This window comes from Etheostoma spectabile, chromosome 2, assembly GCF_008692095.1.
Source record: "Etheostoma spectabile isolate EspeVRDwgs_2016 chromosome 2, UIUC_Espe_1.0, whole genome shotgun sequence".
NCBI classification, from domain to species: Eukaryota; Metazoa; Chordata; class Actinopteri; order Perciformes; family Percidae; genus Etheostoma; species Etheostoma spectabile.
This window is the reverse complement of record NC_045734.1, coordinates 1,035,339-1,048,892: the sequence shown is the minus strand read 5'-3', so window position 1 is coordinate 1,048,892 and position 13,554 is coordinate 1,035,339. Positions and strand designations below refer to the sequence as shown.

General features: G+C 38.6%; 1 protein-coding gene and 1 long non-coding RNA gene across 7 annotated transcripts in view; one reads left to right on the top strand and one right to left on the bottom strand.

Moving 5' to 3' along the window:
- The window catches only part of LOC116694595 (VPS10 domain-containing receptor SorCS1), a 244,842-nt gene that overhangs the window by 190,854 nt on the left and 40,434 nt on the right, over positions 1-13,554 (bottom strand). The window lies entirely within an intron of this gene.
- Positions 9,731-9,900, top strand: LOC116694889 (uncharacterized). Its single transcript, XR_004333303.1, has 2 exons — positions 9,731-9,791; positions 9,846-9,900. It is a non-coding gene; the product is annotated as an uncharacterized LOC116694889 (long non-coding RNA).

Sequence of the window (13,554 nt, the reverse complement as noted above, 5' to 3'; positions counted from 1 at the left end):
AAGCTTCCTGTTCAGCTCACTAGCTCAGTCGCTAAAAGATTAATAACTTTGGTCAAAAGACTGAACCATAAACTCTGATAACTGCCTCCAAACCCTTCCTCTCTGTAGAGCAGAAGTTAAAGTGGTTGGTGCAACACAGCTATACGCTATGAAAGCTTCCATAATTTTGGACTCAGCTCTCTGTTCCCTCAATGGTCGGGTTGTTAAGATGGCTCGCTTTCCTGCTATTGGTGACGTGGGTTTACATCGCCAACTACGAGTGGATTCACTAACCGCAGCAATTCCATTGAAATACACTTCACAAATTGTATTGCTGGTGTGACCGGGCCTTAACGCCAACTCCCTGGACACACCAAAGGAAAAAGGGAGCATGCCTGTAGGGATGGGATAATCTCATTTTAGGTCAACCTTATTCTACACATGAAAACTCAGACTCATCTATATGCCAATAAAACGGTAAAAATGTTACTGCTGTGTGTAGAACACTCCTGGCAGTCCCTTGTGAATGATGCTTGCCAGTCTGACCTTCACAAGTCTCCCTGCACATTCAGCTGGAGGATGAGGAAGAAATGGAAATATGTCTTCCAGTTTCCAGATCAGGGAGATCAATCACTTTGGACAGGTCATTGTTCTTCTCAGTGGTTAAAAGGACAGAGGTCTACCCGTGAAGTAAGGAAGGTGCTTCAGGCAGGAGCCTTGGCCGCAACACCAGCGCCCCTGGATTAATCATAAAGCTGCACTGCAGGGATAAGACTTTGGACTAACAAAAACTTTCTTGTTTGTTATTAACAAAATTTACAACTATGTTTTACATTCATGCATCGCTTTACATGTAGAATCCATTTTGCAGTTATTTGCTTTTTGTAATTTTGAGTCATTTATCACAGCAAATTGATTGAGCTGATCAGGCTTTGAGGTAATATTCTATTCTATGGCCTACAATATCTCAAACATATCGTTTATTCCAAAAAATGATCAATTAGTCTGTCGTATAAGAAGGACAGCTTGAGAACTTAGAAACTTTATTGAAACACGCACTGCAGAAAAACATTTGGGGATATATTTAGTATCCTATTTAGCCAAAGGTACACAAGCATTATGCATTTTTGAGACGGCACGGCTTAAAGCATACACAGTTGTCCTAAGGTTATGTACAGTTATTGCCCAGTTCACTGACAAGCATCTGGGTAGTTAGCTAATTAAGCTTGAAACCACAGTGAATCATGAATTACCATATGTGCACAGAGCTAGATTGATTAAAAACACTTTTATAAGGAGCATGGTTTGGTGAGTAGGTATGCCAAATCATGCTGGTTTCTTTCATTTTCGAAAAAGTAGCTCTCTGTTGAGAGGAACCTCCTCACATGCTGTTCTCTAAACCCACATTTTTGATTTCTAATGAAGGTGGGAAACTTCCTACATTTGTGAAATAATCTAAAAAGGCTGAATACTACAGGAGCATTACTTACAGTGCCATATTATGAAAATAAAATCACTTTTGCTGGGATTTGGGGTGTTTTTTTGTGTCTCTGGTGCTTCCACGTGCACACAGACTTGGAAAAAAATCCATCCATGCTGTTTTAAATGAGATACGGTTTCTGAATGTGAAATGGCTTCTTCTTGTGGCAATCAGATTTAATAAACCTCTCTAATATTAATATTTGTATCCCCATCAAAAATGCAGTAGGCATAAAGCAGTTATGACAAAGAAACGTGCAAAAGCCGCTGAACACTGATAAATACTGAAAGAAAAACACCACTCATCAAAGGTTTTGGGCCATAACTCTTGCAAAGTGATGAGCCACGCCTTGACCAATTTGCTGTTGTTTTTCTCTGATTACGTGCCTTAGGACCTGTTCTTGTTTTCACAAGCATTTTAAAATAGACTATTAGGCCTGTAAAAATTTCAAATGTTGCTGTACAATTAATTGTCCCAGAAATAATTGCAACTGTCTCTTTCAGTCAAATAAAAAAATTCCGGGACACATCTTTTGGTTATGGCAATAAATTGCCGTCACACAAAGAAACGGCGATTAGGTAAAAAATATTGCGATAACACAATTATTTAATGGTTGTTACAGGCCTAACCACTATCGGAGACAAATAGTTTGTATTAGATTATAATAAAGGTTTATCCATTTTTGGGTGTAGTTATTCTTTTAGATGATTATTTTCAGTTGATTTATGTCACTTATTTTTTTAATATTTATATCAACCTTTGTGTCTCAAATGGCCAATTGTCCAGCTGATCAACAACCTCCACTGTAGAGAAAAAAGATGCGATTAACACACAATACACAAGACACACAATACTAGGTAGTGGGAGTGTGACTCTATATATATATATTAGTGTTCTTAGTTAAACGCGTTAACACAAACCCATTTTAACACAGTCCATTTTTTTTATCGCAAGATAAACGTTCTTTTTGGCCTACCAAACTTTTTTTCACATACTGTTGCAACAACCGGTGACATTAGAAGAACTACAACACCACACCGGATCTAGCTAGACCGGAAACAAAACTGGATGGGATGGCATGTCGCAGCAGGATGCTGTGGTAGCCATGCTGGTTCAGTATGCCTTCATTTTGAAATAAATCCCCAACAGTGTCACCAGCAAAGCACACCCACACCATCACACCTCCTCCTCCATGCTTCATGGTGGGAACCAGGCATGTAGAATCCCTCCGGTCACCTTTTCTCCGTCGCACAAAGACACGGCGGTTGGAACCAAAGATCTCAAACTTGGACTCATCAAATCAAAGCCCAGATTTCCACTGGTCTAATGTCCATTCCTTGTGTTTTTTGGCCCAAACTAATCTCTTCTGCTTGTCAGCTCTCCTTAGTGCAGTGGTTTCCTAGCTGCTATTTGACCATGAAGGCCTGATTCGCGCAGTCTCCTCTTAACAGTTGTTCTAGAGATGTGTCTGCTGCTAGAACTCTGTGTGGTTTTCATCTGTCTCTAATCTGAGCTGCTGTTAACTTGTGATTTCTGAGGCTGGTGACTCAGATGAACTTATCCTCAGCAGCAGAGGTGACTCTTGGTCTTCCTTTCCTGGGGCGGTCCTCATGTGAGCCCGTTTTGTTGTAGCGCTTGATGGTTTTTGCGACTGCACTTGGTGTTTGCACATTCAAAGTTTTCGCAATTTTTCGGACCGACTTACCGTCATTTCTTAAAGTAATGATGGCCACTTGTTTCTCTTTACTTAGCTGATTGGTTCTTGCCATAATATTAATTCTAACAGTTGTCCAATAGGGCTGTTGGCTTTGTATCAACACAACTGATGGTCCCAACTCCATTAATAAGGCAAGAAATTCTTCTAATTAACCCTGATAAGGCCCACCTGTGAAGTGAAAACCATTTCAGGTGACTACCTCATGAAGCTCATTGAGAGAACACCAAGGGTTTGCAGCACTATCAAAAAAGCAAAGGGTGGGTACTTTGAAGAAACTAGAATGTAAGACATGTTTTCAGTTATTCAACACTTTTTTAAGTACATAGTTCCATATGTGTTCATTCATAGTTTTGATGCCTTAGGTGATAATTTACAATGTAAATAGTCATGAAAATAAAGAAACGCATTGAATGTGAAGGTGGTTCCAAACTTTTGACCTGTACTGTATATACCGTATATGAACTCCCCTTTTGATTGTATCTTCTCTTAAGAAAGACACTTTTTGAATGTAGTGTAGTCAGAACCCAGCCGACAACAGACAAAAACAAAAAAGCAGTGACATGAGTGGGCAATTATCGATTATTGTCTTTCACTGCATCGATGTAGAATTGTCCAGGTCGGCATCACGATACACCAAAGATTAATTTCAACATCCATACTAAGCAACAGACTTAACAAGAAAACCATTGATCCTCAGTGTGTGGAGAATCTCTTTCAGGCTGCACCGCATGGGTCAAAGTAATGGAGTGTAAAAAAAGATGTACATTGTGCAGCAGTGTAGTCACTATCAAAGTGGAATAAGTTTAAAATGTTTCAAAGTTTGACAGCATACATGTAATTGTTTTATATACATTAGAGTGGGTTCAGTTAGGGGCCCAAGTTTATATTGTTTATCCATCTCTACTTCACTGGATGTGGAGGAGGCCTGGAGCGTTGCTTGCAGACATACATATAATTGACTACGCTGCCCGACAGGCAAGGAAATAGATGGATAGAGCTGAATGTAAATAGCATTAAAAAATGCCAAAGTTGTGTCTATATTTATCGCGAGCAAAAGATGCGACAAGTGAACAGGCAGAAGAGGGGGAGAAGAAGAAGAGAGAAACTTTTATCTGGGAGAATGGAGAGATGGGGAAAGTTGCAGCAGTTGTAATGCTGTCTGAAACTTGCTTGTGATGGAGACGGGGAGAAACTGTTTGTGAATCTTGACTTTTTTTGTCATTGATGTCTTCTGGCTTGTCATAGGTGCTACAGAAAAAGTTTTGTCTCACAAGCGGAACTCACACGCTGGAATCCTCCCTGGATTGTTACACCTGCTGGTGTCAGAAATAAGCTGGGTGGACATTACCAAACTGGTGAAAGGGATGTCTGAATGACAGAAAATCACTGAACTGCAACATCAAACACTGCTTGGGCAAACTATTGACTGAAAGATCCACAAAGAAAGGGAGCAAGAATAGAGGTAAGAGGCGAGCAGAAGATGAAAACTCATACAATTAGCGGGGATTGGGGCTAAATCTTCTGTCACAAGATTAACTAACAGTGTTAAACCCTGGAGACAAACGAAAGCTTTGCATCAATACCCACCATGCAGTAATTGCAGCAGTGACACAAATAATGACCGTGTGCAGAGAAACATCAAACAAAGAGAAAGTAGAAAGTCAAAAATAATTAGTATGTAAGCATTTTACAGGCAAGAGGAAGTTTTCAAAAATATGGTTTTTGGCCAGCCCTCCAACAGCCACGTGAAATCGATAGGACCTGAATTAATGGGCAACTTAACAATGCACTTAAAACCCTCTTAACAGGACAGATAAAAACCCAGTGAACTTTGAAAGGTAATGAACATGCTTTATCCTTACGAAGCTGCTGGCTTTATTAGCTGAAACAAATGGAGCAGGCACTTAAATCAGACACTAAAATTGACTTCTAAATAAATTAAGGTGGCTAAAAATACAACAGAGGTCGTTTTGGTCCGCTTCGAAGCAAATCCAGAGGTGTAGGCAAACACTGGAGCTGTGACTTTTGTGTTGTTCAGCTTTTTTCCCTCTTCATTTCTGTCTTTGAGGTGTCTTTCCGGAGTACACAGACTCCTCAAGACAGAGATGATCTAAGGCCACCTGCGGCTTTAGACGCTTTAAGAACGGAGCCCTAATTCACCACTAGTCTTGTTTCCTGTGACGATGCCAGTCACCTGGGTTTGCTGTCCATCAAATCGTTTTCAACGGGGCAATCAAGAAAAAACCCGTCAAAATTCAGGCATCGTCTTATTTGCTTCACTATAATATAATAAGGTTTGAAGAATCACAAGTTTATTTTGCTAAGAAGCGAATTGATGTGGGATGAATTGATTGCGTCCTCTGAGTGATACCATTTAATAAATCCTCAGACCTTAACAACCTTAATAAAATAGGTTATCACTGCCTTCCAAAATAATAACAATCCATATAGTTGTTACAAAGTTGAATCATATGGGCATTTGTGGTCTGCCACTCCTACGACTAAAGCTGCATTTCAAATAGCAAATCAAATAGCAGCCAAAATGTTCTTTAGAAAATGTGCCAAGTAATACTTTCTTTAAAAATTGTGGGGATTGTTGGGTTTCTGTAAATGACAGTACGGTCTAGACCTGCTCTTTTATGAAAAGCACAGTGAGATAACTGTTGTTGTGATTTGGTGCTGTATGAATAAAATTGAATTGAATTAATAGCATATTAAATTAAGGATTGTGTTCTATAGTCATTGACATTGAATAAAGGAACAAATATGAAGGCCGTCCGTCTTTTTGACAGATCAGAGCACTGAGTGTCATGTACTCTCACTTAAACTAAATTGAGCCTGTTTGTAACCGGTACCGACAACGTTCAATTTCAGTTTAATTTATTAAAGTTGGACAAGAAAGGATACAGCAGTATGAAAACAACGTTTTTAACAGGGAATCAGTTCATCTTTTCTCTCCATGGCCTTATAAATGCATCATCTATAAGCTTGTTCCATATATTAATTATTAAAAATTTACCAAATAGTGTTTGTGTTTTATTGCAGTTTAAATGTCGGGTAACATATGGCTATTTAATACATATATCCAGTAGATATTTTATACAGCTGGAATCTTGGCTGCCTATAGCCCGTTCTAGCAGTCTAGCGTAGACCTTGCCAACATTGATACTTGTGCTAGGTAGGTAACGTTGTTACTATTACTAACGTTGGCTGACAAAAACAGCAGGATTTTTCTATTAACCTATGTAACTTGAAAATGGGTCCACCTTAAACTGCAGCAAATACCAGAGATCAGATAAGGACGGGGAGGGCATCAGCAGCTGGGTTGCAGCTGGGTTACATGCACGGATTTTGACAGCGTGTGACTTCTCTATAAAATAGTATTCCTCTTTCTATATTACAAAATCTAATATGATCAAATTATAATACTTCCTTCCAGGAAATGCATGCTCTGAGGTGTTTTAATCCAAACCGCCATTTAAACCATCCTAACTGAACAGTCTTGCATCATGTCGCTCACTTTTTCTTTTTCCAGAAGGGTGATTATTGGAACATTGGAAAGATGAACCAAGACGGATTTTGATAGTTTTACTTTGTTTCTGTTGACATTGAATGAAGTGTATTTTACTATAATAATATTACTGTTTATTTAAATGGAGTCTGGCGAGCTAAGTGATAGCAACTTCAGGGATGTTTTAATGTTAAAAAAGGATATTTCTCGTTAACAAAAAGTTCTGCCTCTCTAGCGTTCCTTTCAATAATGTTGTCAGACACTTGGAATAATAATCTGCATGTCAGTACCAAAACAAGCCCTTTTGAGGGCATAAATTGAAGGTGGCCAATAACTCAACTGCTGACGTCATGCTCAATGCTGAACCAATCACTTACAGTCACGTACACACAAAAATTTGGGAAAATAGTGTCCAGGTTCAATCAATCTGTTACTAACAACCTTATGCAAATGAGCGGGTGACGTCATGTACCACACCCCCCACCGCAATAAATTGCTTTGCTTTCTAATCCGTGGAAAACACTGTAGAAGCATCTCTGACATGAATTCTACTGACTTGCAACAGCTTGCGTGAAAAAAATACACTCTTCTTGGATCTCAAAAGACCCCCCTTGAAACTTTTTGACTTAACCCAAATCGATTAGACCCACTGACATGGATCATCACCATGGATTAAGTCTGGCCATCGACCCTTAACGTCCTGAGTTCCACAACACAAAGTAAAGACAAAGCCGTCCAGGGCACTCTGGTCACTCTGGCGGCTGTGGCTCAGTGGTAGAGTGGTTGCCTGCCAATTGGAAGGTTGGTGGTTTGATCCCTGCCCCTGCAGTCATTGTCGAAGTGTCCTTGGGCAAGACACTGAACTCCGAGTTCCCCCGGTGCTGCGCATCGAGTGTGAATGTGTGTGAATGTTTTATCTGATGAGCAGGTGGCACCTTGTATGCAGCCCCGGCCACAGTGTGAATGAGTGTGTGGAATGGTGAATGTTACCTGTAGATGTAAAGCGCTTTGAGCAGTTGTTAAGACTGGAAACGCTATATAAATACAGCACATTTACATTTACATTCTCTTCTGATTCACTAGAACAGCCAAAGCTCATGTCATTTGACGTTGTCATAAAAAAAGAAGTTATTATTCCACCATTGACAGTGTTGGGAGTAACGCGTTACACAAGTAATATTACAGTCCTTACAATCTCAGTAACGCGGGGTACAATGCATTTTAACACAACATTTAGTGGTGTTTTGCTTTTTTAAGAATTCTCCAACACCGTGAAATATTTCTTCACAGGAAAAAAAAGCATAGAGCATTATTTCCGGTTGCTGTATTCGATGGTTGAGGTTTACGAGCTGGATATTATTTTCAGAAGTTATTACGCTGCATTGAAGCAAGGTGTCCCTTCTCTGTTCCAGTGGTCAGAGCCAGAACCAGAGACGGTATGGACAACTGTGTCCCAACAGCTTGTGTACCTTTTCACTTTTCAGCTGTAAATCAAGTACTGTAAATATTGTAAATAGTGAGTTTTAATCACACTATAATTGACCATTTCATTCATAAACAACATTAATTTCTTATTCAAGTGCTTTAAACAAACATTTTACAACAATGCCGTACTTCAATACAACAGTAAGGTACTTTTAATTTTTAAATTTCTCCTACTTGCCTCTTCTACATTTTACTTATCTATTTGTATAGCTTTAGTTACTTTGCATATTCTTATTAATTATATAAAATATTATGAATAATTTATGATGTATTACGGTGGATAAAGAAGAGAATTTATTGATCCGGTGGTTAAATTCACAAACTAGCTGCCATGTCAAACTTCTACTGTTATTTTGGTGAAAGTAACTCAAAAGTAATGCAAAAGTAGTGTAACACAATTAAGAGATGATTGTTAATTATTATTATTAATTATGATATCACCAATTACTCTCAAATGACAGTAACTTGTAAAATATAATGTATTACATTTTGGAAGTGTCTTGCCCAAGGCTGAACATTGAGTATGCTGTTGCCTTCCTTACTTGACCTTTCCTAAATACCTACTCTGCACATTCCTATATTATCATAATGAAATGCACAGAGAACTAAATAAAGGGCTTTTGGTGTTGTTTTCATAAAAACACCCCCCGTTCATTCACCAGGAGAAGCTCAGATTAACATTGGTACTCTCCTCTGCAGCTGAATAGACGCATGATGGCCATGCAGTGCATTGAGAAAATGAATGGGACATAGAAACTAATTTGCACATCAATACACACAATGGTACAGTATGTAGGCCCACAGTATTCATCCTTTCATATGTGTAAAACATAGAAGTTTAAAAACAGGTGTAAAATATAAGATATAAAAGTGAAATTAATTATATTCTATCTGACCATAAATGGTGTTCCGCGTGTGCCAGTATATCAAAATTAGGAATGTTATTCATGTGACTCATTTGAACAAAACGCTACCGTTTCTAAATTGTATTATTTGTATAGTTTGGTGTGGATGTGTGTGATCTGATGGCAGGTTGTGTGTTGACTGTTGACTGAAAAACGCACTGCACACAGAAAAGATAGAGAGACAAATATAAATGCTGAAGGGACTTGTCACTCTGTTGTTTGACAAAATGTAAAAATGTAATCATTTGCACGGTGAATATATATTTACCATTTCGTTAACTTGCCAATGTAAAAATGCTGAAATTCTGAAATGTGTTTCAGGGTGTTATGTTTTACGCAGCAGGTTAGATGCTGCTTATAACTCAAAACAGCATCACATTGGACCAAATTTTTTCAGGAAATATTACTTGTTGTTTTTGCAGAAGTTGCTCGCATTAACCTCCGAGGCTTTGTGTGTACTGAACTGATTGACACACAGCACAAATGGCAGGACTATTACTGCATTGAGTGGGAGCATGAAAATATTTTTTTAAAAATAGATAGCAAGATTAGAGTCCCCATGTTTTTTGTTGGTTCGAGCTGTAAAGCGCTCAGTATACTCGCCATCACCGACCTGTCGTGCGACAGTGTGACATCATGGCAGTGTGACGTCATGGGAACTGAGGAAAGGCTACCGACTTTGCTATTTCTACAGACTAGAAGAAGAAGAAAAAGGTAAACAACGGCAGAACTGGCAGCAGCATTGACATCAATGTCAACAGTGGCTAGATGATATTGGAGTCAATGGATGGGGAAGAACAGCGGCTTTTGAGCCTGCTTGCAAAGAAACAAAGAAAAAAAAGTGGACTATCTGTCCTTTGAATAACGGCAGACATAAATATGGTGAGTTCAACATCCTCGTGAAACAAAAGACACTTTGAATCCTTCAGAATGTCGGCACAAAGATTCAGTGACCTACTTTGTCCGATCAAGCCTTTCATTCACCATAAATGAACTCATCTTAACCTAGTAAGAGACTTGCAGTCACTCTGAGACTGAAATGGGAGTAAGTCCCACATGGGCAAGCCACAAGCAAGTCTCAAATCGTAACCTTCCAGTATCAAGCAAGTTAAAGACAGTGGTTATGAGCTGCTGGAGTTTTATTTGCATTTTTTCTTACTCAATATTCAAAAGACATTGCGTCCAAGCCACATACATCTGAACAGTTTAAATGTATACAGGTACAAAAACGCAGCCTAAAACTATTAGGCTAACAATAAATCAACATACATACAGTATTTGTTAAGTATGCCTCACACACAAACAATTCAAGTGAAATGCTTTCTAAGTCAAAGTATTTAGTATTCTTCAAACAGGCCTCACTTTTATGGGACAGAAACACATCCTTTAACCTTTCCTTCTCTTAAAGAAAAAACAAACCTTTACCTAATTTGGAGAGATTGACTGAGTGTATTTATAACATGAAAATGGATTGTATATGTTAATATATGTCGGTCTATTTATGAGTGAATGTGTGTGTGTGTGAGAGTGAAAAGTTATTAATATTGGTGAGTGTGAGAGTGCAGAGTGTGTTGTGTGTACTGTAAGTGTGCCTAGCTTTATTCACATACTTAAGTCTGCATGTGTGTGTGTGAGAGAGAGAGTGGGATAGAAAGAAGATCCATGCATGTCTATCCCAACATAGAGAGAAATAAAGGTAAGAGAAACAAAAAAAGATTTAGACCATATACAGTATTCATTGCATAGTTTAGCAATAAATAGTTATAGTAACATTTTGGCATTTAACAGTTTTAAACTGGTATTCAATTCTGTATGAGTATTTATTTTTGCACTAACAATATATTGGGTTGGTTGAGTAGATCTCACACAACAACCAGTAATACACTAAGATACAGTAGGCCAATGCAGTGATATAATATAGAGGAATTACACCATTTTCTCTGAGTAAGTACGCAAATAATCAGATACCGTTATGTAATTGTATTTAACGTAATCACATATTATTTTCTGACTTTAAATGCTAAATGCTATGTGTAGTGAATATATATGTGGTGGCTGAAAGACAGCCGCTCATCATCTCACTGGAGCCCAGCCTCAGTTGGCAAACACTATATCATCCCAAATTGGGAAAAAAATTGATAATCAATCCGAAATGGCTACAGTCCAAATTTTGAAATGCCCAGCAGCACAACACCTGAGCTACCATGAGCTACTACATTACGGTTTTAGGACTCTCAATGCTATATACTGTATGTTAATTATACTTTAGTTAATATATGAGTACAGTATACTTTAGTCTAATATATGAAGATAAAAATGTCCAGTCTGGATTGTTGACAGTTTTCCTTACTGACTGTAGCCAGGGACGTGTTTCAGAGGGAAGGAGGGAAAAAGAGAAAGCGACTGCTTTACATTGCCATTGCCATTGTCCATCCGTTTTTGCTAACATATAAATCAGGATAAAACATGTTTCACGTTGCCAATCAATGTATTCTAGTCCGATTTCCTGCTAACTAAAGAGTATACTTGTCTCTATCAGACTTAACGTCTTAAGGGCTAGTGAGACGTATGGTATGGTAGCTAAAAAGATTAGGCTGACTTCTTAACTTACCTTTCCTTGTGAGATTTGAAGTGTCTGATGAAATTTGACGTGGTGGTGGTTTTGTCAGAAACGTTTGCACTGCAGATCTTACAAACTGCAGTTTGTTTCTTCTTTGCCTGGTCAGATGTGTAATCCCTATTGCCACACTTTATTATTTTGGGTGCAGAGGGACCCATGACGGGAAGTTACTGGCCAGTCTCGTTTACTGTAGGTCTGTCGCATCACTTGTTATCAACGGGTTCCCGCGCACGAAACAGCACCCTAACAGATAACATAATCAGATTTTCTCATCTGTATATGAATTTTGTAAAATCGCAAAGTTAACTCCTCTTCAATATCAGAAATAAACAGAAAGTCGGTTCATTTGACTCAAGTCTTAGTCAAGTCGTGAAAATCAAGTCAAAGTCAAGTTGAGTCTTTTATGAATGCTCATCAAGCAAGTCTCAATTCTTAAAATTTGAAGTGTGCAAGTCATGTGAGTCCCCCTTGTCTGCTCTGAGAGTCCTGGCATCCGGTTGCCCTTGAACTCGTCCATGCCTCTTGTTTCTGCTTCGTCGTATGCCGCTGAAAAAAATAAGAGTGATAGAGCGAGATCTACGTCATTTTGACCTCACATCATAGAGAGGTGACCATTAAGAATGACACTTGTGATGTGTTAATGGCCCATCAGGGCAAATAATGAAACTGTCATTATTTGTCAAGAATGCTTTTCATGAAAACAATGCTGATCTTTCTTTGGTAAGGAATGTAAGAAGTATGCAAGTATTAGTAGTGTAAAAATGTATAAACCAAATACCAGGCTAAAGAGAAAAATGCTATATACTATGTATGCTATGCTATGTTTTGCAGAGGAAGGGCCTCCAGCAAATCCCCACAATATTGCCTTTTGATGAGAAAAAAGTACAATCTCCTTTCTCAAGAAGCCAATCCAATTTCAAAGAACAGATTAACTGCTAACTGCATTAATTGAATGAGGCAGAGAGCACCAAGGAGGACCCCGTGAAAACATAATTTGCAAAATATGTATTCACTTGAGCTACACAGACACTTTTTAGTGTACTGTTTGACATAAACCCCAGGTCTACCCCTGTAGTTTTTGACGGGAGGGACAAACTTTGTTTGGTAAATTATACAGAGCTGTGATGGGAGCTCCACTCCCTCAAGCAGATGGCTCCTTTTCCTATAATCAGTGTGCTAAACACTGGATCGTACAAACTTTAATGAGTTCAATGCAAACTTTCTCTCACTTGCTCACAGCTGCTTTGAGAGCCGCAAATCAATCCATTATTACAGGTAAAACAACAGCAGAGTGAGAGGGAGGGAACTGTGGTCGTTAGTACTGACAAATGAAAGGCCTGGGGATCCGGGGTAATTCATCTGGAGCTGAATATTTTGCTTCCTACGTCAATAAGGAAGAGGTTTTGGACCAATGTTACAGACAGCAATTACTATTATGATACTACATCCATTTATATCCATTTGGTCCAAGCACAGCAAGCACCGTATAGTTTATGTAACATTTCAAACAATCCATAGGCTAGTTTAACTCCCCTTTAAGATAACATTGATGTGTGTTAGTCATATGATCTTCAGTGGCGCAGAGTAAACTGATGACCCAATGTTAATGGAAATTCTTACGGTGATTATTACGTGGGTTTTATTTATATATTTGCCCATTATCTCTATTCTTCATTAGAATCACTGGGAAATCGCTACAAGAACAGATGCTTGGACACTACAAGCTAACAGTTTACCCAGGTTGTCTAAAGCACTTTCTGCAGTAAAACAGGAGTATACTGCGTCTAACAAAATATGATCTCACAGGAATGGTTTACCCCATTACAATTGGGTAACAATTTAGAAAGTTTCTTTGTT